This window comes from Spermophilus citellus (assembly GCF_964194105.1).
Source record: "Spermophilus citellus genome assembly, chromosome: 14".
Lineage (NCBI taxonomy): Eukaryota > Metazoa > Chordata > Mammalia > Rodentia > Sciuridae > Spermophilus > Spermophilus citellus.
In genome coordinates, this window is record NC_138194.1 from 49,927,668 (window position 1) to 49,952,038 (window position 24,371).

The following is a 24,371-nucleotide window of genomic DNA, read 5'->3' on the forward strand; positions in this document are numbered from 1 at the left end:
TCTTTTTATTTTTTATTTTGCTTAGGACCGCTCTAAGTTGCCCAGACTGGCCTCAAAGTTGCAAGCCTCAGCCTCCCCAGTCTCTGGATTACAGGCTTGATTACCACACCCAACCACAATGTATATATATTTCAAAATATCATTTTTTGCACACTAAATATGTACAAATTTTATTTGTTAATTTAAAAAATAAGTAAATTGTCCAAAAAATCAATCAATAAAATGGTATCCATGAATATCAAAATTAAAAGTGCATTTCTCATCAAAGATGATATCATCAACTTAAAGGCCAAGAAGTCACAGACAGGAATTCAGCTAAAAAACACGATGGAACATTTATGTATACTGGAGTGAACTATGGTGTTCTAGTTGTTGGCTTTTTATATACCATTGGTGTTAGGGTTTTCAGACCTTGTGTTATAACATGAAGTTAAAATCAAGTGTAAGACAATTGGTTACAGTTGAAGTCCTCAGTTCCTAACTACCCAGATCAGAGTCCATGGTTCATTTTGAAGTCATTCTTCTGCATACACCTTGAACTCTCTAGGCTGCCACCTCTGTTGTACTGGCCATGCAATTGCCAAGCTTACTGAAATAGAACCCTTTGCTTACTCAGCACCTGTATCAAGATCTCATCAGGATCACACATTTAGCAAGTTTGAAAACAAATTAATTTCTCAAAACTCACTTCCTATGAGGCACTTAATGGTCTCTCACTTGCCTACCTTTTTAACACCTTATGGTAACACTTGCCCCTTTGATCATTTCAGTTAGGCAAATATACATTTCCCAATCAGATAAATTACCCCATAGTAGCTGTATTATATAAGTCTGGTCTTTTATCTCAACTCCTTACCAGTAAAAAACAAGGTGTATTTTTTAGCAATGTCTAAAGAAACAGTTTCTGTTTTGTTTTTTGTTTTTGTTTTTGGTTGTCAGATGATCCTTTATTAAAATATTCTCCCATGACTTAACTGTGGAAAAGAAATTCTCCCATGTATTTCTTAACGAGCTGGACACTCCACTGCACCACTATTGATGTCATCTATGATGTCATGAGGGTGGCAGCCATCAACATTACAACCCACAGACTGGGCAGTCCCCAGAATCTCCTTAATGGTTCCAGAAAGTTCTCTAGCTAAAATTTTGGTGATATATCTGTTGGGCAATGTTGACAATTTATCAAAAGTGATATTTCCACTGTGTTTAATGTTCTTCTGTTTCCTTCTGTCTCTTGGTGGCTCCTTGAGGGCTTCTATGATCAGGGCAGAGGCAAAAGGTATTGCTTCAATCTGGGCTTGTCTGTTCTACATAGATAGTTTCACTGTAATCCTCAGAACCTTCCAATAACCAGTTGCTTTGGCAATGTCATCACCAACCTTTGTGGGAGACAGACGCAGGGGGCCAATATTGGGGGCCAGGGCAGACATGGCACCAAGCTCGCCGCTGGTGCACCTCATGTATATAACTTAGATTTCATTGGGGTTGAATTTGGGCAGTGTGGTGGAGGCGGCTGGTGATGGATTAACCCAGATTCAGGACAACTGAAGAGAGTTGCACCTTGACCTCTTCCAAGCCCAAAGCTCTGTTTTGTTTATTGTCATTTTCCCTTTCATTGTCCTATTTCTGTCATATACTCTATTCTTCAGAATCAAATACCAGTCTTCATATAAATGATAATTTTACCTTGTATCATTGCTTTCACACTAATATATAAAACTCTTACTCTATCTATATTTACTTGAATATACCTGTTCTGTTAGCCTTGCTATCCCTGAACTACACTGTATACAGTTTTACAGGAATCCTCCTCTTATCCTTTCGCATAAATCAAATTTATATAAAACAATTGATTGTCAAGGGCAAAGTGCTCAATTCTTTAGAAGACCAAGCTCCCAGCTTTAGGCAGATCCCTACAGAGTGATGAGAGCAGGAGACCTGGCAGTGAATTCTGTGACAGATGCTGGGGCCAAATCACCGGGACAACTCCTCTCAATAATAAATCTGATAAGCTAATCTCTGCTAAATTGTTAATGGCCACTAATGAGATATTCAGCTACCCTTTCAGATAGGATATTTGCATTTAAATGAGCCCCTCTGGAAGGACTCCTATAACACAAAGGCCAGTTCTAAATGGTGACCCTGTCCTGTGGCTCTGGTTTCACCTTGTCCCTTGCTGGGACTCCTGGCATCAGTAGGTCATTTGATCTCTAATTTCAGACTACCAGAAAGGAAACACTACAGACCTCAAAGTCAAGCTCTAAAGTTTAGTGTCTAAAAAGGACTGTGCAATGAAAAGTCATAAAGTAAAGAATAAAAATACCTCTTTCATAACACCCTACTCTTTGTACTTTAAATTACGTGACATATTGTTGAATGTCAAATTCCAAGAAGACAAATTCAACCTCTGTATGTTTAAATAAAACATTTTCTACTTCTTTTTCCTTTTCTTTACAGTTTCCCTATGCCTCTTACCACACTGTACTATCCGAAGCAGTTAAACATGACCATTTCATGTCTTTGATTTTTGTCTTTTCCATAACGTCATCAATATACTGATTCCCTTCTGTGACAGGTCTGCGTTCTCATGAGAAACTATCCATGCCTCCAGTGTCTGGTTTCACACAATGGAAACTGTACTAGAGAGGATAAGAAAACATGTTCTGGGGCTGTCCCAAGTCTCAGCACTGCCCACTGCCTCAGACAAAATGAAGATAATAACCAATATCTTTTACTCTTTGAGCAAATCTGTATATTAGCCTTTGTTCTCCTCACTTCAAAATAGAGATACTGTCAGGCTGTGTGTGTAAGAATTCTTAACCAAGGCTGAAGTTCAACTGTAAAACCTCTAGCCTTCCAAGTTTCTCATTCTCTTCCCTTTCTCATCCTCCCTCCCTTTGACTTTATATGGGCCTTTATTTTCAACACCAGATACCTAGCAATTCTTTCAACTCAGTTAGAAATTGTTTAGGTAGTTTCATTCTTCAAAAGTATCTAGCACTTTAGAGATGAAAACATGTCCAACTTGCAAGAATAGCATTTGTAGAGTGTGCACTGCCCTTAAAGTTTGCACTAAGCAATTTCACATCATCTCATTTTATCCTCACAGCAATTCTACTTTGGGATTTTATCTTATTGTTTTGTTTTCACATGGACCTTTGTCCATTTGGAAAGCCTATGTAACTCCTCTCAATAAATTTAAATGCATAAAATACAATACATACAATCACAAAGAAAACTATAATTTTAAAGTTTAATAATCAAAGTGTTTATGAAATAAATTTATGATCTAAAAATGTAAGAGCACTTAAACTCATTAAATAATTACAGCAGTGTTTCTATTAACTGCTATACTTTTTAAAACTATGTGACATTAGGGGAATGGATTAATAATTCTGATGCTGTTAAACCTATATACCAGAATTAAACAATTATGTGAAAACATAGCAGATGACAGGAATGATGGGGGAAGTCTCTAGAATGATCTCTGTGTTAATGCATTAGAGCTGGATATGGATATACCAGTATGTATTCATACTTAGTTCACAGACATTTGGACACAGACATTTACATAAAAAATAGTTAAATATGTCTATAAACATGGGTTAGTAAACACATATATATTTTTTCTATTCATTAAGAAGACCTAAACAAAACAAAACCCAGTAGCAATGAATGTACCTAGAACCCAGATCTTGGTTTGTATTTATTCTCCAGTAAATGGAACCAGGGTTCCTTGGAGAAATGGCTGATTCTAGGAATGGCTAGAAAATATACAAGATTAGCCTGGAATATCTTATACTACCATGGAAATTTCCCACACATAATTAAATCACAAAGAACTGTTAACACACACACAAATCAGGGAGGTAAGTTAAAGAAACATAGATACCAACTGAAAGAGCTCCCAATGGCCCATGCTGGAATAATTTGAAAAACAAAATAAATGATATGGATATTACCTAAAGAACAAAATACATATCCACAAATCTATATTGACATTAACAGATAATTTAACAAATTAATATTTAGGGGAGAATAGACAAAAATTCTATGCAGAAAAAATCCAAATACTTGATGCACATACTTCATCCTTAAATACAATTCCTCCTCCTTAGGTTTGCCCTTCAAATAGTGTCTTGCTTCCAAGAAATACACTAAAGAAGGGATGGGCAATGACTTCACAATGGAGAAACATAGCAAACAGTGGCTGAGCGAGGTCAACAACAACAGACATAAGTCACATTGATTGTAATGATCTCAATATGATGTGATGAAAAGGGTACTCTACCTCTGGGATCATCCTATCAATAACGCATAACCACAGTATTCTCCAAGAAAAGCATCAAATTGCAATAGTGGGGCATCGTACAAAATACTTGACTGCTACTCTGCAAAACTATCAAGATTGGGCTGGGGTTATGGCTCGGAGGCAGAGCGCTTTCCTAGCACCTGTGAGGCACTGGGTTCGAGCCTCAGCACCACATAAAAATAAAGGTATGTGTCTATCTACAACTAAAAAAAATTATTAAAAAAAATCAAGATTGTCAAAAACAAAGGTCTGAGAAACTATCACAGCCAAAAGAACCCTAAGGAGACATGATAAATTAACATAATGTGTTATCCTGAATGGGAGCAAACAACATAATTAGGGACATTAAATAAAAATCAGAGGAACTTGAATATAGACTTAATGATAATGAATCAACATTAGCTTCTTAATTGCTATAGTTACCATACTAAAGTTAAGATGTTAATAGAAGGAATTGGTATATATGGGAACCCTCTACTATTTTTTGGTGTAAATTGAAACCATTTAAAATATAGTCTATTAGATAAAAATTTAAAAGGCAATGATGATTACTTTTTCCTCTAACATTAGAGTACTATTATTCTGAAATACTTATGAAAACTGCAACAAGGAATTACCTAAGATTTTTATGGATGACAATGTCACAGGTATTCTTAATATTAATGAGGTATTCTTAATATTAATCTCCTGAGGGAAATTCTCTATTTATTACGTAGGCAAGAGAACTAGAGAGGTCCCAACTTTCATTAATTCCTTAATATTAATATTGTACCAATAAACAGCAACAAAATCCTGGGGTGACTCCTTTCTGTTACCGTGAGTGCTTTCTCTAGTTGGTTCCACTTCGCTCCTGAGGGAGATTCCCTACTTATTATGTAGGCAAGAGGGCTAGAGAGGTTTTTTGATTACATTTATATTTATTTTTATTTATTTATTTATTTATTTTTAAATTTTAAATCAAGATTGTATTGTGTACACAAAAGCTGGCGAGGACTGTCTCTTACAAGATTCCATGCTAGAGATCATCCCCCTGATCTTTAGGAAAAAGTTTTTACGGCACAAAAAGTCACAAAGGAGGTGGGTGTCTAAGGTACATACAGCTAACAAGATTTTGACAATCATAATACAAAGGCAGATAGCAGGTTTAGGATCTCCATGGTTAACATTTCAAGGTAGAAAATAAATTCAGCTCCAGACATTAGAATTTATGAGCTGCCACTGAGATTTAGAGAGAATTGTTATTTGGTCAGCAGGAGTCAGAATTTATGAGGCACCAGTAAGGTTTTAGAGAGGGTTGTTATCTGATAAGGTATAGCCAGGCATAGGTGAATTCAAAACACAGGTAGGAATTGCAAGCAAGTTTAAAACATCAAAATATTGTCATGCCAAAGAGAAATTTTAGTTTTCTTACACAAAACAGAAATAAACTTTTTACCTCTAAAAGCTCTAAGAGAAGATTTTATTTTATTTTATTTGTATTTTCTCATATCTAATGGCTTCTGGCATTCCTTTGTTTGTGACCATAAATGCTTCTCTTCTGTGTTTATGAGGCTTCCAAAACAAAAAATATAGATAAGCCCTTCTCATAGGGAAGATGTTTCAAACATAGCAAGTAACTACCCTTTAACCCACAGGGTCTGACAACCATATTATAGGATATGAACGACCCTCCAATATGCTTTTTCTTCCAACCATTGTTTGCAAAGATTGACAAAAGTCAATTCATTGCACAGAATGAGTGAAGTGGGTCTCTGCTCTGCAGTTCAGAACAGGTGGTAAAAGAGCCCCCAAAGTGAGTTTAAGACAGGGCTTTACATGACATAGCTGACAAAATCCTCTGTTTGTATATAAAGTATGTTCACATCAATTCCTGTCTTCATATATGTGCATTTCCTGGCTCTCAGGGTTCTCAGTGTTCTCCCTGTGGTTTGTTTTCAGATTCTGCATAGCACAGACACCTGGGCTCCAGATCCAGGACAGAAGCCTACAAAAAAAGCTACATTTATATTTAAAGAACATGCTAAATACTAAGTTTGTTAGAGATTACTACAACTAAATATATAATTTTGCCATCCTAACTCCACACTCCCAAAGTGTATTCACATACCACTTTGATGCAGACTATGAAGTCCCCGCTGTATGGTAATATTAATGACTTGATTTTTTATTTTTTTATTATTTTTTAAATATTTTATTTTTCAGTTTTCGGTGGACACAATATCTTTATTTTATTTTATGTGGTGCTGAGGATCAAACCCAGCGCCCCCCGCATGCCAGGCGAGCGTGTTACCGCTTGAGCCACATCCCCAGCCCATGACTTGATTTTTTGAAAATATGTCTCAGAGAAATCAACTAAGTAGTACCATTTTTCAAAATTCTTAATTTTGCTAGAATATTTTGACTACAATACCTTCTGATTTTGGAACCCATAAACTGAGGGGTGGAAAAGTTTCACTTAGTTGAGGTGCTTCCCTGACTTTATACAACTACAGTCTTTAGATTGCTGGACAAATACCCAGGGTGCATCTGGCCTGGACCTAGCATTGGGCAATTCCAAGAAAAAGACAAGTTAAATGAGAAAACTCCAACACCCACAGAAACTCAGTGTCAAGGAACCTCCCAAGGTGGAAATGACTCCATTAGTTAAGAAACCCTGTTCAGTTGCAAGATAGCAAATTCTAGGCCTTTTTTTTTTTTTCTTTTAACAAACAATCATTAAACTGTTGATATGGTCAGTAATTTGGGAAAGAAAAGACTGAACTTGGAGGAAGAGAGAGAGAGAGAGAGAGAGAGAAAGAGAGAAGGGGAGAGGGAGAAGAAGAGGGGTGAGAATAACCTTGATAATAGCCGGTGCCAATTTAAAGAGGAAAGGAGGGGGCCTTATATGCAAACATGTTAATTTCATTTCTAAGGTAAATTCTAAGAAATCCTTTAGGAAAAAATGAGTTACAGCCATCTGTTAATGTGGACTCTGCCTCTTGGTATCCAAATGTTACTGCTGTTGCCAGAGCAGTCCATTCAGTTTGGTAATGGTTAGGGGTGCGGTCAGAGGAGGGTGAGAATGAAGGGTATTAGAGCGAACAGCTATCTGCCCACTACTCTACCAATAAACAGCAACAAAATCCTGGGGTGACTCCTTTCTGTTTCCGTGGGTGCTTTCTCTAGTCGGTTCCACTTAGCTCCTGAGGGAGATTCCCTATTTATTACGTAGGCAAGAGGGCTAGAGAGGTCCCAGCTTTCATAATTTTGAGTGGTTTAGCTCTGTGTATACATGTGTTTGTGTTGGAGCGTGCTAAGAGGGGTTTTGAAAGATCGATTGCTAATTTAATTTTTTGGATATTTGAACATTTATCTCAAAAGACAATCCCAGCTCTCAAATTCAGCGAAATGAACAATACTGATAAGGAAGATGAAGAGGGTGGGAAACCCACACGGGCAAATGGAGCTGGCCATGTAACCAGAATGACAGGGGAGCTCTTGGAGGAAGGAGGCTCTGCAGAGAAAGTTTCTCTGGATCTTGTCTTTTGGTTCACAGTCCAGTGCTGTTGCGATTGTGAAAGCATTAATAGAAAATAAAACAGCAACCCGAAAGGGTAGCATTCGTCGGGCATAGTTTCTAGGTGTCTGTCCCCGCAGCTGGATGAGATCCCTCTCCCCCCCTCCGCTCGCTTGAAATGTGGTAATCCGGCGGAGGATGACTTCATGCACCCGGAGCTCGGCGGCGGGAGCTGTAGCTGCAGCTGGCAGGTTGGGTAGGGGCGTTCAGGAACTGACCACGCACATCGCCCCGCGCGGCGACTGTGGCCGCGGGCACCCCGCGCCCGGGATACTAGGTGACTCAATCCAGGAAAGGTAAGCAGCCTGGCTATTATTAGCCTTGGCCACACAGCTCGGTGTTTTCCGCTGGGTGAATAATGGGGTTTGCAGTCCAGGGGAAGAAGGGGGAATAACCCTGATGCATTCTGCAGTCGCTACAGGGGCAACAACTGGGATTGAAATGTTAATCAGCCAAGTGCTGGAGATTGGAGGACCACTGTTACTGGGCAAACAAAGGCGGCGTTCAGCCACTATACTTTTTGAAAAAATTTCGACCATTTCAATGCCAGATTCGTTTAGACCCTGAAGAAGATTTAAAATGTGAAATAATTTGAACTGCTCTTTTTACCTTTCTGCCTTCTATCTTCACTTGATTATTTCTGATCTTGGAGCAGCAGGTTCCTGGCAGCAGCCTGGGGAAGTAACCAGAAATCTTCCCTCTCTTTCAATGGTGCTGGGTCCTCTCTCCTCCCAGGTATCATACTGGCTCTGTGCTCATCTCAATGTCACAACACCTGTCTCCACACTGAGCCTTTAGAAAGATCTCTAGATGGAGGAAAAACTTCCCTTATCTTCTGGAGTTCAGCTTGGTTTGAGCAGCTTTTGACATCATTCTCCCTTCATTTACCATCTCCTCTGTCAATTATTTCATTGATCTTTTTCGTGGATGCCATAGTCGGTTCACAGGACAATTCTTGTCAGCTCATATCCATAGTCTCAGTTCCATGACCAATTTTGTCAAGGACCCAGAAAGGGCATTCCCTCACACGGGGTTTCCTGTTTAGTATTGCCGCTATGTACCCTTACCTATGTCCTTCCCCCAAATAAATGGAATGAAATATTCTGTTTTTAGCCCAGTACCAACATGGTTTCCCTTAACTCCCTTCCTTGTAGTCACTCTGGCTGGCTACCAGAAAGCTTGAGAGGACAAAGTATATTGGAGTGTGGGGGCTGCTTCTTATGCATAGGTAGAAACAAAAATCTAAATGCCAATCTATCCAGTATTTCTTGAACTATTGTTAGTCCAGATGGAGTGTGAACAAATAGCTGTTAGGGGTTTGGACAAGGGTTGCCCAAAAAGCAGGTAGTGTGTTTGCCCTAGGATTCCCAAGAACCTCAAAAGAGTTTTCAGAGAGCCTTTCTTCATTAGGCAGTCAGAAAGCCAGTGGAGCTGCTCAATCTAAGCCTCAGGTTATTTGAACATCCTTAAGTTTTTCTCCGCATTAACAGATTCCTGTCACTTGTTCTAAGATTTCTCTCACAGACCCCTTGCTACTGAGCTCAAGTTCTTATTCTTGTTGCCACCTAGGGATGTACATTTGAATAATATGCTGTGAAATGGTTAAGATGGCTGTTATGGGGATTGCAACTATACCACTTCAACAACAGAGAACAATTGGGATAAGCCAGATTGTGGCACGTCTTGTGCCAATATTCTATTTAAAAGGAGACCTGTTATCTTTAAATTTGAAATTAGATTGCGATTCAACAGCAATGTAAATTCATTTTAGTAAATGAAAATGAACCAATGAAAAAGAGAGTTTATGGCAAAATATTGTACCTCTGTTTACCTTCCTTTTTCAATGTAGCTTTTCAGACAGTCATACTGGTTCTGAAAAATCACGTTCATTCTATTATATATTAAAATTGCTTTTCTAATCACAAGTTCTGTTTTTATATAATACCCTTTAGAAAGATTTGAATTTTTTTCTTTGTCTCCATCTTCAGTATGAGGTAAAGGGAGAGGACAGGGTAGGCAAAACCCACCACAAAGTGGCCCGCTTCAAGAACTGCCCCCCTGGGATCTTGAAGAACTCCAGGCTATTCTACTGTTATTATTATAATGCTATTTTTATTATTATGTGTTGAGCATGGTTTGAGTTTGCAATATTAAAATTTTGAGATCCTAGAATTTTGACCCAGGCATACCATCAAGAAGAAGAGGTAACAAAGAGCAAAATCAAAAACAAAATCAGCTATTCTGTCACCTTTCCTTCCTAATATGAAAATGCTTGACAACATAAATTGTTGTTCTTAAAAATAATTAGTGATAAATATTAATAAGATAATTCTTTTTAATAAATTAGCTAAAAGCATATGAAATATAGATTATAAATTGATCTTAGAAGTAAATAAATATTCCTTTAGTGTTAAGAGTCATCTTTTTGTTGAAGACCAGTGCATAAAAATATTCTAATGATGTTCTGAAATTGGTAATTTTTATTATTTCTCAAGAAACTATATTATTTGGCAAAACATAGGGTCAGGATTTATGGACTGGTGTTGTTTAAGGTGGTATAATAGCTGCCAGTAATTTAACAGGTAAGCTTACTCCACTAAGTTATTGATTGGAGTTGAAGAAGCCTTGTTGGAAAGAAAGAAAACAAATTAGAAAATTTAAATTTCATTTTGGTACAATTAATAAAAATAATTAAATTGGAAGAGTTTCTGAATTTGGACCTTGTTATATTAAATAATTTTGAGGAATGTTTCTAAATTTAGAATCCTCAGCAGAAATATATGTATGATTTTGTGACTGGAACTGATTTATGACTTCATTTCCTTTTCTTTAAATGGGGAGAGGAAAAATTAATTGGTTAGTGTTTGGAAATGAAGGTAAAATGAAAAATGGAATGATGTGCATGACTAGATACTAAATTAACTGCAGGCACTTTTGTAGTTTTGACAAGATAGAATTGAAGTCAATCTATTGCTTTCTAATCACAGGAAAATATTTAGTCTGGCAGACGGTCCATGTTATGATCAGCTTAGAGACTACAAATTTAAGGGATAAAGTTGCTGTCTCATAACAAAAGAACATTTTTCTGGTGCTGCATTACTGCCATTAGCTATAACTGAACTAGACTTAGCTTGAGATTTTGAAAAGTAGAAGTAAAAAAAAAAATTTGACATAATAATAAGGCTGAGAAGGAAATGTCATTTCTTTTCAACCAGTGCCTCCACTGAGAATGTACTATTTTGAAAGTTGCCAATGACCTCTCAATTGACAGATTTCTGTAATATTTCATCCTGTTCAGTTTTATTAACAAGTAGTATGTGTCAAGAAGCTCTATGATACCTCTTCATATAGTTTCTCCTAATTCTGTGAGATCCATGCCCAGCCTAAACCAAGTGGTCTTTACTTCCATTGTGTGCTTCATGATGTCATACCTTCCATTGTGTGCCTCAGGATGTCTTCATTTGTTCCTTGAGCCCATCCCTCTAAGTGTTGAAACCCTGCTCACATCTGGCATTGCCTCCTCCATGAAGTCTTCTCCATACCTTCCTCTTTTCTTTGGTCAGGTGTGCTTTTTTTTTTTTCCTTTTTCTAAATTCCTATAGTATTTTCTACCTTGGTTTATGCTTTCATGTGAACACACTCTGTCTGCTTTTCTGATACAGCCCTAGACAGCAGGCTCAGGGACTGAAAATTTTTTGTTACCTGCAACTCATAGTATATTGCCTAGCTACATTACATAGTAGCTGTTCAGCAATTTGATTTTAGTGAAGAAATGAATTATTCCCCAGAGGCATATATCTATCTACCTACTCTTCTCCCTCAGATCAGTGGGGCACTCAATATTTGTCCATGTGTTGATTTACTTTTTTTTTTATTTTAAAATTTATAAAACCCTTATTTAATAGTAAGAGTGAAAGTACAAATATCTATATTCACAAAATTTATTATTTGTATTTAGCTCATCTATATTAAAAGCATGGCAAGGACAAAGAAATAAAACTTTAAGGAAGATATTGTATCTGCTTACAATATGCTTGCATTTCAAACAGGGAATGGCACCTAACACATATGAGCACTTACCTTGTTTCAAAGCATTAGGTAGGGACTTCATCTTTGGCATAGCACTTAAAGCTTCCACTACATGCTAATTTTATATTGAAAAAATTGAAGTTCAGAGATGTCATCTAAATGGCATGAATTCTTTCCACATTACCATGTGACTCTTTGAAGTGTAACAGAGTGAAGGAAAGCATTTTTAAAACATTAAGGTCAGAGCCATCAGAGTAGTTTTAAATTGTTTGGTGATTAATCTTTGTAGTGTTTTTGTTTTTTGCATACTTTGGGTGTTAACATTCCCTTAGGTAACACAATAAAAGCTATGCATTTTCTCCCAAAACACATAGCACACTCACACACATACACACACCCTATGACTTTGTATACCAGAGAAGATATTTACACATTCAATAGAACTCTCCTTATGAATGGTTAAAGGCTGTTTTCCTTGACCTCTCTGACAACACATGTCTTTTATTAGCCCACACATTTCCCATGTTTGGCATGAGGTTCTTCTATTGTCTCCTGGCCTTAGGACCTGAACTGAGAACCCTTCTTTAGCATTGGCACAGACAGCTGAGATGACAGGGAAGCAGGTGCCAGTGAGAACAGTGATTCAGAGAACCTTGATTCATGGAAAAGACATCCTAGAAGGAGCTCTGAATATGACACATTCCAAATGGTTTATTTAGGGGTTTCCAATCAAAACCATTTTCACAAAAAAAGAGACAGTTCTCAGACTTACTGTACTGCCAAATATATAGCAGAACATTGCCAGCAGCTGACTGGTGTAGTCTACTTTGAAATATATTCATTTCTCTTAAGATGGATTTGTATCTGCCTCAAAGTTACTATTTATTTCTGGTAATTCTGTCTGTAGTAATATATTTGCTTTTGCCAAAGAAAGAATGACAAATTATATTCATCCTAGGTTCTAAAACAGCTGTCATCCTAAAGAGCTACACATCAACTTAGAAACATAGAAATGCATTAAAATTCTTAGCTGACACTTAAGGAGTTTCCTACTAGCTATCATGGTTCCTGCTAATATGGATATTTCCAAGGGGTATGATGAGAATGATAGAAAACAAGATGCAGAGATGGAGAAAGAAAACTCAGAGGACAGCCTAAGCTGTTGCTTTCTTTACATTTTCCCCAAATACCTTTCTTTGTAGCTAAAATATGATAATTGTATAAGCTACGAAAATAAGTGAGATTTTATAGAAACTTCATTATATGCCACTATGAGGTAAATTTGTACTTTATAGAAGATTTTATAATATTTCAATTTTTATTGTAGCAAAATATAAACACTGGGAAAATTTTAAAGTGTGTGTATTTTTACATGTAGGTTGTATATTGCATATTTTGTGTATATTAAAACTAATATACACACTTGACTATTTTAAGCATAACCTTCACTAGCATTAAATATTTGCAGAGTTGTGCAATCATCACACTATCTATTTTCAGAATCTTCCCAAACAGTAACTCTGTATCCACTAAACAACAACTCATCTTTCTCTGTGTCCTTCAGTCCCTGGTAACCTCTATTCTACTTTCTGTGCTTATGAATTCACCTATTCTAGGTACCCTATATAAGTGGAATCATACAGTAATTGTCCTTTTGTATCTGGCTTCTTACACTTAGCATAATGTTTTCAAAGTTCATCCACACTGTTGTATGTATCAAAATTTCATTACTTTTTAAGTTTGAATACTACTACACACACACACACACACACACACACACACACACACACACATGGCAAACACTTTCAATATATTTTCTATTACATTAAAGACATCTAGCTGTATCATTACCATATTGTCTTTGATAGATGCCTAGTAATGTGTACTAAAGTATGCTATCATTTACTCAATCAAACCCCATTGATAAACATCCATTAGGTTCAACATTGTTTTGTGATTTCACATTATGTGGTAATGGACATAGTGGTATATACATCCTTCTATGTTGATGCTTTTACTTTTATTGGAAGAATACTTGGAATGGTACTGTTGGGTCAAAGATTATGCCCAAACATTTTTATATTAATGTGTACATTAACTATAGAATCATAACTTTCCTCCACAGATAATATTTCAGTATGTTCTGAAATATTTCAAACTGTCTTCAGAATGAATGCAGGTAATAAAAGAGAATCCATTTAAAATGATCTAAGCAAGGAAATAGTCTCATTTTTTAAAAATTTTCTGGGCTGGGGATGTGGCTCAAGCCGTAGCGCGTTTGCCTGGCATGCGTGCGGCCTGGGTTCGATCCTCAGCACCACATACCAACAAAGATGTTGTGTCCGCCGAGAACTAAAATAAATAAATAAATTCTCTCTCTCTCTCTCTCTCTCTCTCTCTCTCTCTCTCTCTCTCTCTCCCCCCTTTCCTCTCTCTTTAAAAAAAAAAAAAATTTTCTTGTTCATGGATAAAAAACACTATGCACAAGTATTGAAAAATTTTAAGTCTCTCAATTACACATTTGGTTTTTCTAAATATTGCAAAGTGCATCAGTAATGTCAATCAAGTCTTGTAATGAAAATGTAGAAAAGTAGAAACATCTAAACCTATTTTTCTTTAGTTTTTTTTTTTTTTTAAAGAGAGAGTGAGAGAGGAGAGAGAGAGAGAGAGAGAGAATTTTTTTTAATATTTATTTTTTAGTTCTCGGCGGACACAACATCTTTCTTTGTATGTGGTGCTGAGGATCGAACCCGGGCTGCACGCATGCCAGGCGAGCGCGCTACCGCTTGAGCCACATCCCCAGCCCTTTCTTTAGTTTTTAAACTCCTGCAATGAGTCATTTTATCTAGCTTACTCTACTATTTTGGTATACCTTCTTTATTTTATTGTTTTATGTTTTTTTCTTAGATTTCCTTTACTGTGTCCTTTGAAAATTTGTCCTGAAATAGAATAACTAAAACTGAACAGATTGTTTTATTGAAGGTAAACTTCAGAGCATTCAGAATATATGAAGGAGAGAATTAGGAAACCTTAACCACCCTGCTCATAAGAAGCCTGTTTTGATAGCATTATGCAGGAGAGGAGAAACAGAAGGCTTGCAGGAGATTGCATCATGTTTTATTTGAATTAGACATTAATATGCTAAAAGAGCAAGGATGAAGCAACATATCTCAAACCACATATTTAAGAAACTACTTTAAACTAAAGGGTTGCCAGAATAGTTATTTAGATGGATAAACACATTCTATACTATAGCTGATCCTAAACATATCACAACAGTATTTTAAGTATGCGTTTTCTTTGGTTGATTGGGATGGAGAGACATATTAGTAAACATTTCTTCTGTTATTTATCTTTGTCTTTGAAAAGGAGACTGAAAACAAACAAGCATTCTGATATTTGCTTGAATAAGCAACATGACCACACCTTCTTAAACAATGCACTGCAGTAGCTATGACACGCAAGGCTAAAAATGTCAGATTTTTTGGCCATTTCAATGATAACCACAACACAACCTGCTGCATTCCTTCTGCTGTATGCTGTAGAATTTGACTGAATAAGTACTGAAAAATCAGTAATATCTTTAATACCGTTTCTTATACATTTCTCCATGATCTTTCACATTCAGGTTCTTTGATTATTGAAAATAGTGGAAAACAACTAGGATGTCAATACCTCTATGCATAATAGGACTTGCAGAAATTAGTTTGAATCTGAATTGGTGAGTGCCCAGTGGAATCACTGGGAATAATCTGTCAGACTCATCTAAATCCAAATTCAGATTTAAGGACTAGCAAATTTTAAAGAGTAGCTATGGTTACCTAGCAATATTTTAGAAAAGGAAGATTATATTCATGGATTTCTAATTATAAGGTATGTATGTAATAATGTAGTTTATGGTTCATTCTGGGAAGACTGTATTAGTACTACCCTCAAAAATATATTGTGACAAATCACTGTCATCCACATTGATCTGTCATCCGGTTCTCAAGAAAGGGAAACTTCCTGGAAAATTGCCTTCATTAGTCATATTTGTGCATTCCTACAGTGGATCCAGCTGAAATATACAATGGGGCTGACATTAATGTTTTTATTACATGCCCATGTTTATTAGAATCACTTGTTGATCAGTACTGAAGCGTTTTATAATGAATAAAGATATATATATTGGGAATCTCCATTTATAACTGTCAGCCAAGAAACAGCTGGTGATCTTATAAAATATATATATATATATATATATATACATATATATATATATATATATATTCCTCCATCTTCAGATTAGAGGGCAACAGAATTTTAAAGCTATGCAAGAGACAGTAGCATTTGGTATAATTTATAAATATTAAGATTTCTAATGAGTTTATTAATATCTATACTGTAATAAGCACTCAGTAAATGTAAAATGCTATTTTGTAACAGTAAAATATCAAGAGTGTAAAAAATTTCTGCAACTCAAGGGCTGACTATGGTCCTTGTGTTTACCATAGATATTTACAAAAATACTATTGAACCAAGTGCATGAATACCATTTATGTTTAAAAATCTCCCTCTCGATACAAAAATTGGTATTTTACACAAATTCATCATGATAATATTTTGTAGGTGTGGTGAGAGTGAATTATGGATTGGACTATTCTCTTCCCTGTTTCTTTTCAAGTCTATTCTTTATGAGGTTTGATAAGATGAGAATTAGACATAAGACATATTAAAGTTTGACATATGGTTACTTACCTGTTCCAGACAAGCACAGGAACCCAGGACAGGAAAGCAATGTCATTCCCCTTCTTCCTTCAACTACAACAGATTAGGACTCTCAGAAATTTCAAAGCACAAATTATAATATTTCAATAATAAAGTATTAGTCAGAAGTTCTTTTATCTCTATGTGTTTTTCTTTTTTTATTGGTTGTTCACAACATTACAAAGCTCTTGACATATCATATTTCATACATTAGATTGAAGTGGGTTATGAACCCCCAATTTTACCCCAAATGCAGATTGCAGAATCACGTCGGTTACACATCCACAATTTTACATAATGCCCTATTAGTGACTGTTGTATTCTGCTACCTTTCCTATCCTCTACTATCCCCCCTCCCCTTCCCTCCCTTCTTCTCTCTCTACCCCATCTACTGTAATTCATTTCTCTCCTTGTTTATTTTCCCATTCCCCTCACAACCTCTTATATGTAATTTTGTATAGCAATGAGGGTCTCCCTTCATTTCCATGCAATTTCCCTTTTCTCTCCCTTTCCCTCCCATCTCATGTCTCTGTTTAATGTTACTCTTTTCTTCCTACTCTTCCTCCCTGCTCTGTTCATAGTTGCTCTCATTATATCAAAGAAGACATTTGGTATTTGTTTTTCAATTTCATTTATTGTGAGGATCACAATCATACAGAAAGTAAAATATTAAGAGAAAATTTATTCCATCTTCATGCATATTTCAGCTAATGGACCTGTGACTTATTCATGAGACTTTGTGAAGTCTATTTCACCATAAAAAAGTTAAATTTGAATATAAAATTATCTGACACTAAACAATCCATTGAATAAAGTGATGAAAGTTGGCATTTAGTTATGTTAGAAAAATCACTAAACTGTTCAGGCAAAGTATTTGAATATTTTCATTATCCTAATGAACAAAATGAAATAGAGTGGCATTATAATGGTTTGGAAGCAAAGCACTAGAGTTAGTCTCAGAACATCTGATTGTAAAATTAATGTTTTTTTGGATCAAATTGTTAATAATTTTTTCTTGGAATTCTCAGGCAGCTTTTGGTTATTTTCAAGATCAGTCAGAAAGCTCTAAGCATTATCTTCAAATTATGCTGATCCCTAGAATTTCCACTTTCTTTTCTCTGTTTACTTTTTATTTCTTCTTCATCTTTGGGGGTTTTGACAACCAATTCTGTCAGAATCTGTCTTTTAATCTCCCTGCTACCATTTACTAGCTAGGTGATTTGTAAGTTACCTAACCTTTGTGAGCGGTTTCCTAATGTGTAAAACAGGAAAATCACTGTGTTCTTGTGAATATTAAAGAAGATAACATTAAAGAGAACTCACTGTAATTTCTGAAACATACTTAGTAAGTGTAAATAAATGTTTTTCATTTTTATAATGTTTATTCTCCATGCAGTTTATAACCAGACATCATTACCACATCTTTTCCCAAATGCTTATGAACTCTGTTTCCTACCTCTCCCCATGTAAATTAAAGTAAGCTTTGAAATGACTGAATCTCACTAGATGATGTTTCAGTAAAGATGATGCCAGTGTCAGGAGAGTCTGAGGCAAGGTGGTCAGACTCAGCTTCAGCAATGCCTTGGGAGGGAATTGGACTTCTATTTTCAACTCTTCGACTAACTGATTGCATGACCTGGGGAACGTCAATTTGCTGTTGGGGCTGCATCTTATTTTCTTTCTGAATCATACCGTATGTAGTCACACCTCACTGACTCATTGTCAAAAATGACAGTAAGGATATTGAATGAGGCTGTTGATTTCATACGTGATTTCTATATAAATTGGAGATGCCCCCTTCCTGGCATTTTCTTTATTCAGTTATAGTGTTGAGATTTCTGGGATAGGACAAATTTAATTTATAGAAAACTGTTAACATTCCCTTCATCTAACAAAAGCCTTGGGAAATCCTGCTAATTATCTAGTTAATACTCAAATTGGTGTGTGTGTGTGTGTGTGTGTGTGTGTGTGTGTGTGTTTTGATGTGTGACTATTGGTGAGTTTCATATTGTTAATCTAAATAGTAAGTCATTCAAAAAGGAAAATTAATGTGTAAATACCTTGTACATCAATTCATTGCATACAATAATTTATTGTAACGGATAGAGTCTCTGCATGTTTATCTGGAAATAAAACAACTTCAGCTTTCAAGTAAAAAGTCATAAACCATTAGCATAGTAAGTTTGTCCTAAATTCCAAGCCAATATTGTTAGACTGAATTCATTAGCTAATCATTAAAGGTTTCAGGGGTAGATAGATTTTGGACATGGTCTCATTATAAAATAATGTGCCACAAGCAATGGAAATATCTGTTTTAAATACACATGTACATACGTATATCCATGATATAAACAAATGTGTGTATTTTATGTGTTATGAATTAATTTTATTTAACCAATTATGTGTATGAACATGTACTTATGTGTATGTGTGTATATATTCAAGACTACTTTGTGTTTTAAATATTTGATTACTTTAAAGGTTGATTCATTTAAATTTAACAGATTACTGCTTAGAGAATAATCATTCTTTCACTTTTTAGTACAGTGTTTAATAAACAATAGATATTCAAAGCACTATTATAAAATAGACTTTGAGTTAGATAATTTTGCCTAACTATAGGCTAGTATTAAGTGTTGTGAGCATGTGTAAGTAGTCAGGGCTTAGTTATGATGCTTGATAGACTAGGTATGTTAAAAGCATTTCAACTTAGAATGTTTTCAATTTACAATGGTGTGATCAGGCTATAATCCTGTCATACATTGAGAAACATTTTCATTTCATATTTCGTGTAAATCCTACATAAATTAGAATTTGAATTTATGAATTTTTCAGTTTTGTATGTAAATATGTCAACATGTAGAAATTGCTACATCTTTAAGGTCAAAATTAATTTGAGCCTGGTGCATCGGCACACAATGTAATCCCAGTGGCTTGGGAGGCTGAGACAGGAGTATCGAGAGTTCAAAGCCAGCCTCAGCAAAAAGCGAGGCACAAAGCAACTAAGTGAAACCCTGTAGCTAAATAAAATACAAAATAGGGATGGGAATGTGTTCAGTGGTGGAGTGCCCCTAAATTCAATCCCCAGTACCAAAAGAAAAAAGAAAAAAATTAATTTGAAGGTAATCAGTGTTATTGTTCTGGTTTCTAACAGTATATCAGATAAAAATATCCCTGGTTTAGTGTTTCTACACTATTAATTACATTACCAAGATATGGATATTAAGATGTAATATTTTCCAATATAGTCTATAAATTGATTTGTCACTTGGCAGGCAACCTTTGACAATAAAATATTCTTGATACTCAAATTCACAGTGCCACTTAAGTGTGATCTTAAGAAAATAATTGATAAGATTTTAACCAATATGCCTCATACCAATTATTAACAGAATATGGAATAGAAAATATTTTTATAGTAGTTATTTAAATTTGGGGGATTGTATAGTGCTTTATATCTACCACTTCAGTTATAAAAAAGGAAGTTTTCTAGAACTTCATGTCAGCTTTCAAGTGGATCAAGTTTTTTTTTTTTTTTTTTTTTTTTTTTATTGGTTGTTCAAAACATTACACAGCTCTTGACATAGCATATTTCTTACATAAGCTTTGAGTGAGTTATGAACTCCCATATTTACCCCCAACGCAGATTTCAAAATCATATCATTTAAATATCCCCATTTTTACAAAATGCCATATTAGTAACTGTTGTATTCTGCTACCTTTCCTGTCCTATACTATCCCCCCTCCCCTCCCCTCCCCTCCCATCCTCTCTATCTACCCCATCCACTGTAGTTTATTTCTCTCCTTATTAATTTTCCCATTCCCCTCACAGCCTCTTATATGTATTTTTGTATAACAATGCGGCTCTCCCTCCATTTCCATGTAATTCCCATTTTCTTTCCCTTTCCCTCCCCCTTCATGTCTCTGTTTATTGCTAGTCTTTTCTTCCTGCTCTTCCTCCCTTCTCTAATCTTAATTGCTCTCATTATATCAAGGAAGTCATTTTGTATTTGTTTTTTAAGGATTGGCTAGCTTCACTAAGCATAATCTGCTCTAGTGCCATCCATTTCCCTGAAAATTCTATGATTTTGTCATTTTTTATTGCTGCATAGTACTCCATTGTGTATAGATGCCACATTTTTTTAATCCATTCATCTATTGAAGGGCATCTGGGTTGGTTCCACAGTCTAGCTATTGTGAATTGTGCTGCTATGAACATCGATGTGGCAGTGTCCCTGTAGCATGCTCTTTTAAGGTCTTCAGGGAATAGTCCGAGAAGGGCAATAGCAGGGTCAAATGGTGGTTCCATTCCCAGCTTTCCCAGGAATCTCCAAACTGCTTTCCAAATTGGCCGCACCAATTTGCAGTCCCACCAGCAATGTACAAGTGTACCCTTTTCTCCACATCCTCGCCAGCACTTGTTGTTGTTTGACTTCATAGTGGCTGCCAATCTTACTGGAGTGAGATGGTATCTTAGTGTGGTTTTGATTTGCATTTCTCTGACTGCTAGAGATGGTGAGCATTTTTTCATGTACTTGTTGATTGATTGTATGTCCTCCTCTGAGAAGTGTCTGTTTAGGTCCTTGGCCCATTTGTTGATTGGGTGATTTGTTATCTTGCTGTCTAATTTTTTGAGTTCTTTATATACTCTGGATATTAGGGCTCTATCTGAAGTGTGAGGAGTAAAAATTTGTTCCCAGGATGTAGGCTCCCTATTTACCTCTCTTATTGTTTCTCTTGCTGAGAAAAAACTTTTTAGTTTCAGTAAGTCCCAATTGTTGATTCTTGTTATTAACTCTTGTGCTATGGGTGTCCTATTAAGGAATTTGGGGCCTGACCCTACAATATGTAGATCGGAGCCAACTTTTTCTTCTATCAGACGCAGAGTCTCTGTTTTGATATCAAGGTCTTTGATCCATTTTGAGTTAATTTTTGTACATGGTGAGAGGAGAGGGTTTAGTTTCATTTTGTTGCATATGGATTTCCAGTTTTCCCAACACCATTTGTTGAAGATGCTATCCTTCCTCCATTGCTTGCTTTTAGCCCCTTTATCAAATATTAGGTAGTTGTAACTTTGTGGGTTAGTCTCTGTGTCCTCTATTCTGTACCATTGGTCCACCCGCCGGTTTTGGTACCAGTACCATGCTGTTTTTGTTACTATTGCTCTGTAATATAATTTGAAGTCTGGTATTGCAATACCGCCTGATTCACTCTTCCTGCTTAGTATTGCTTTTGCTATTCTGGGTCTTTTATTTTTCCATATGAATTTCATGATTGCTTTATCTATTTCTACAAGAAGTGCCATTGGGATTTTGATTGGCATTGCATTAAACCTATAGAGAACTTTTGGTAATATTGCCATTTTGATGATGTTAGTTCTGCCTATCCATGAACAGGGTATATTTTTCCATCTTCTAAGATCCTCTTCTATTTCTTTCTTTAGGGTTCTGTAGTTTTCATTGTATAGGTCTTTCACCTCTCTTGTTAGGTTGATTCCCAAGTATTTTATTGTTTTTGAGGATATTGTGAATGGGGTGTTTTTCCTCATTTCCGTTTCAGAAGTTTTGTCGCTGATATACAGAAATGCCTTTGATTTATGTGTGTTGATTTTATATCCTGCCACTTTGCTGAATTCATTTATTAGTTCTAGTAGTTTTTTTGTAGACCCTTTTGGGTCTTCTAGGTATAGAATCATGTCATCTGCAAATAGTGATAATTTAAGTTCTTCTTTTCCAATTTTTATGCCTTTAATTTCTTTCGTCTGTCTAATTGCTCTGGCCAGTGTTTCTAGAACTATGTTGAACAGAAGTGGTGAGAGCGGGCATCCTTGTCTTGTTCCAGATTTTAGAGGGAATGCCTTCAATTTTTCTCCATTCAGAATGATGCTAGCCTGAGGCTTAGCATAAATAGCTTTTACAATGTTGAGGTAAGTTCCCGTTATCCCTATTTTTTCTAATGTTTTGAACATAAAGGGATGCTGTACTTTGTCAAATGCCTTTTCTGCATCTATTGAGATGATCATATGGTTCTTATCTTTAAGTCTATTTATATGGTGGATAACATTTATTGATTTCCGTATATTGAACCATCCTTGCATCCCAGGGATGAATCCTACTTGATCATGGTGCACTATTTTTTTAATGTGTCTTTGTATCCGATTTGCCATTATTTTATTGAGGATTTTTGCATCTAGGTTCATCAGAGATATTGGTCTGTAGTTTTCTTTCTTTGAGGTGTCTTTGTCTGGTTTCGGAATCAGGGTGATGTTTGCCTCATAGAATGAGTTTGGAAGAGCTCCCTCTTTTTCTATTTCCTGGAATAACTTGAAAAGTATTGGTATTAATTCTTCTTTAAAGGTTTTGTAAAACTCCGCTGTATACCCATCCGGTCCTGGGCTTTTCTTGGTTGGTAGTCTTTTGATGGCTTCTTCAATTTCATCCATTGATATTGGTCTGTTCAAATTGTGTGTATCTTCCTGACTCAGTTTGGGCAAATCATATGTCTTAAGAAATTTATCGATGTCCTCACTATCCTCAATTTTATAGGAATATAGGTTTTCAAAATAATTTCTAATTATCTTCTGTATTTCTGTAGCATCTGTTGTGATATTGCCTTTTTCATCCCGTATGTTAGTGATTTGAGTTCTCTCTCTTCTTCTCTTCGTTAGCATGGCTAAGGGTCTGTCAATCTTATTTATTTTTTCGAAGAACCAACTTTTAGTTTTGTTAATTTTTTCAATAGTTTCTTTTGTTTCAATTTCATTGATTTCTGCTCTGATTTTAATTATTTCTTGCCTTTTGCTGCATTTGTTGTTGTTTTGTTCTTCCTTTTCTAGGGCTTTGAGATGAAGTGTGAGTTCATTTATTTGTTGGTTTTTTTTTTTTCTGAGGAATGACCTCCAGGAGATGAATTTCCCTCTTAAAACTGCTTTCATTGTGTCCCATAGATTTCGATAAGTTGTATCTGTGTTTTCATTTATCTCTAGGAATTTCTTGATTTCCTCCTTTATGTCTTCTGTAACCCATTGATCATTAAGTAACATATTGTTCATTTTCCATGTGATATAGGATTTTCCCTTCCTTCTTTTATCATTAATTACCAGTTTCATTCCACTATGGTCAGATAAAGTGCATGGTATTATCTCCACACCTTTATATTTACTAAGGGTTGCCCTATGGCATAATATATGGTCTATTTTTGAGAAGGATCCATGTGCTGCTGAGAAAAACGTATATACACTAGAAGATGGTTGATATATTCTATATATGTCAGTTAAGTCTAGGTTATTGATTGTGATATTGAGTTCTATAGTTTCTTTATTCAACTTTTGTTTGGAGGATCTGTCCAATGGTGAGAGAGGTGTGTTGAAGTCACCCATAATTATTGTGTTGTGGTCTATTTGATTCTTGAACTTGAGGAGAATTTGTTTTATGAACGTCGCAGCACCATTATTTGGTGCATAAATATTGATAATTGTTATATCTTGTTGGTGAATGGTTCCTTTTAACAGTATATAATGTCCTTCCTTATCCCTTTGGATTGATTTAGTCTTGAAGTCGATTTTATTCGATATGAGGATGGCCACGCCTGCTTGCTTGCGAGGACTGTGTGCATGATATATTTTTTCCCAACCTTTCACCTTCAGCCTGTGTACGTCTTTTCCAGTCAGATGTGTCTCCTGGAGGCAGCATATTGTTGGATTTGTTTTTTTAATCCATGTTACCAGCC

The 24,371-nt window shown here is 35.8% G+C and overlaps 1 protein-coding gene, 1 long non-coding RNA gene and 1 pseudogene across 3 annotated transcripts in view; 1 reads left to right on the plus strand and 2 right to left on the minus strand.

Annotated features, from left to right (window-relative positions):
* LOC308633377 overlaps positions 1–9,098 on the minus strand; it is an 84,161-nt gene extending 75,063 nt beyond the window's left edge. The window contains exon 1 of the long non-coding RNA XR_014018767.1: positions 8,478–9,098. This is a non-coding gene — a long non-coding RNA (uncharacterized lncRNA). The remainder of the gene's footprint in view (positions 1–8,477) is intronic.
* On the minus strand, positions 940–2,540 carry LOC308633175 (large ribosomal subunit protein uL11-like; annotated as a pseudogene). The gene is made up of 2 exons: positions 2,486–2,540; positions 940–1,513 (listed from the first exon to the last, which is right to left on the minus strand). The product of its transcript is annotated as a large ribosomal subunit protein uL11-like (transcript).
* PKIA (cAMP-dependent protein kinase inhibitor alpha) overlaps positions 8,018–24,371 on the plus strand; it is a 97,241-nt gene continuing 80,887 nt past the window's right edge. Inside the window, exon 1 of the mRNA XM_081266110.1 lies at positions 8,018–8,164. The gene's annotated coding sequence lies outside the window, so the exon portion shown is untranslated. The remainder of the gene's footprint in view (positions 8,165–24,371) is intronic.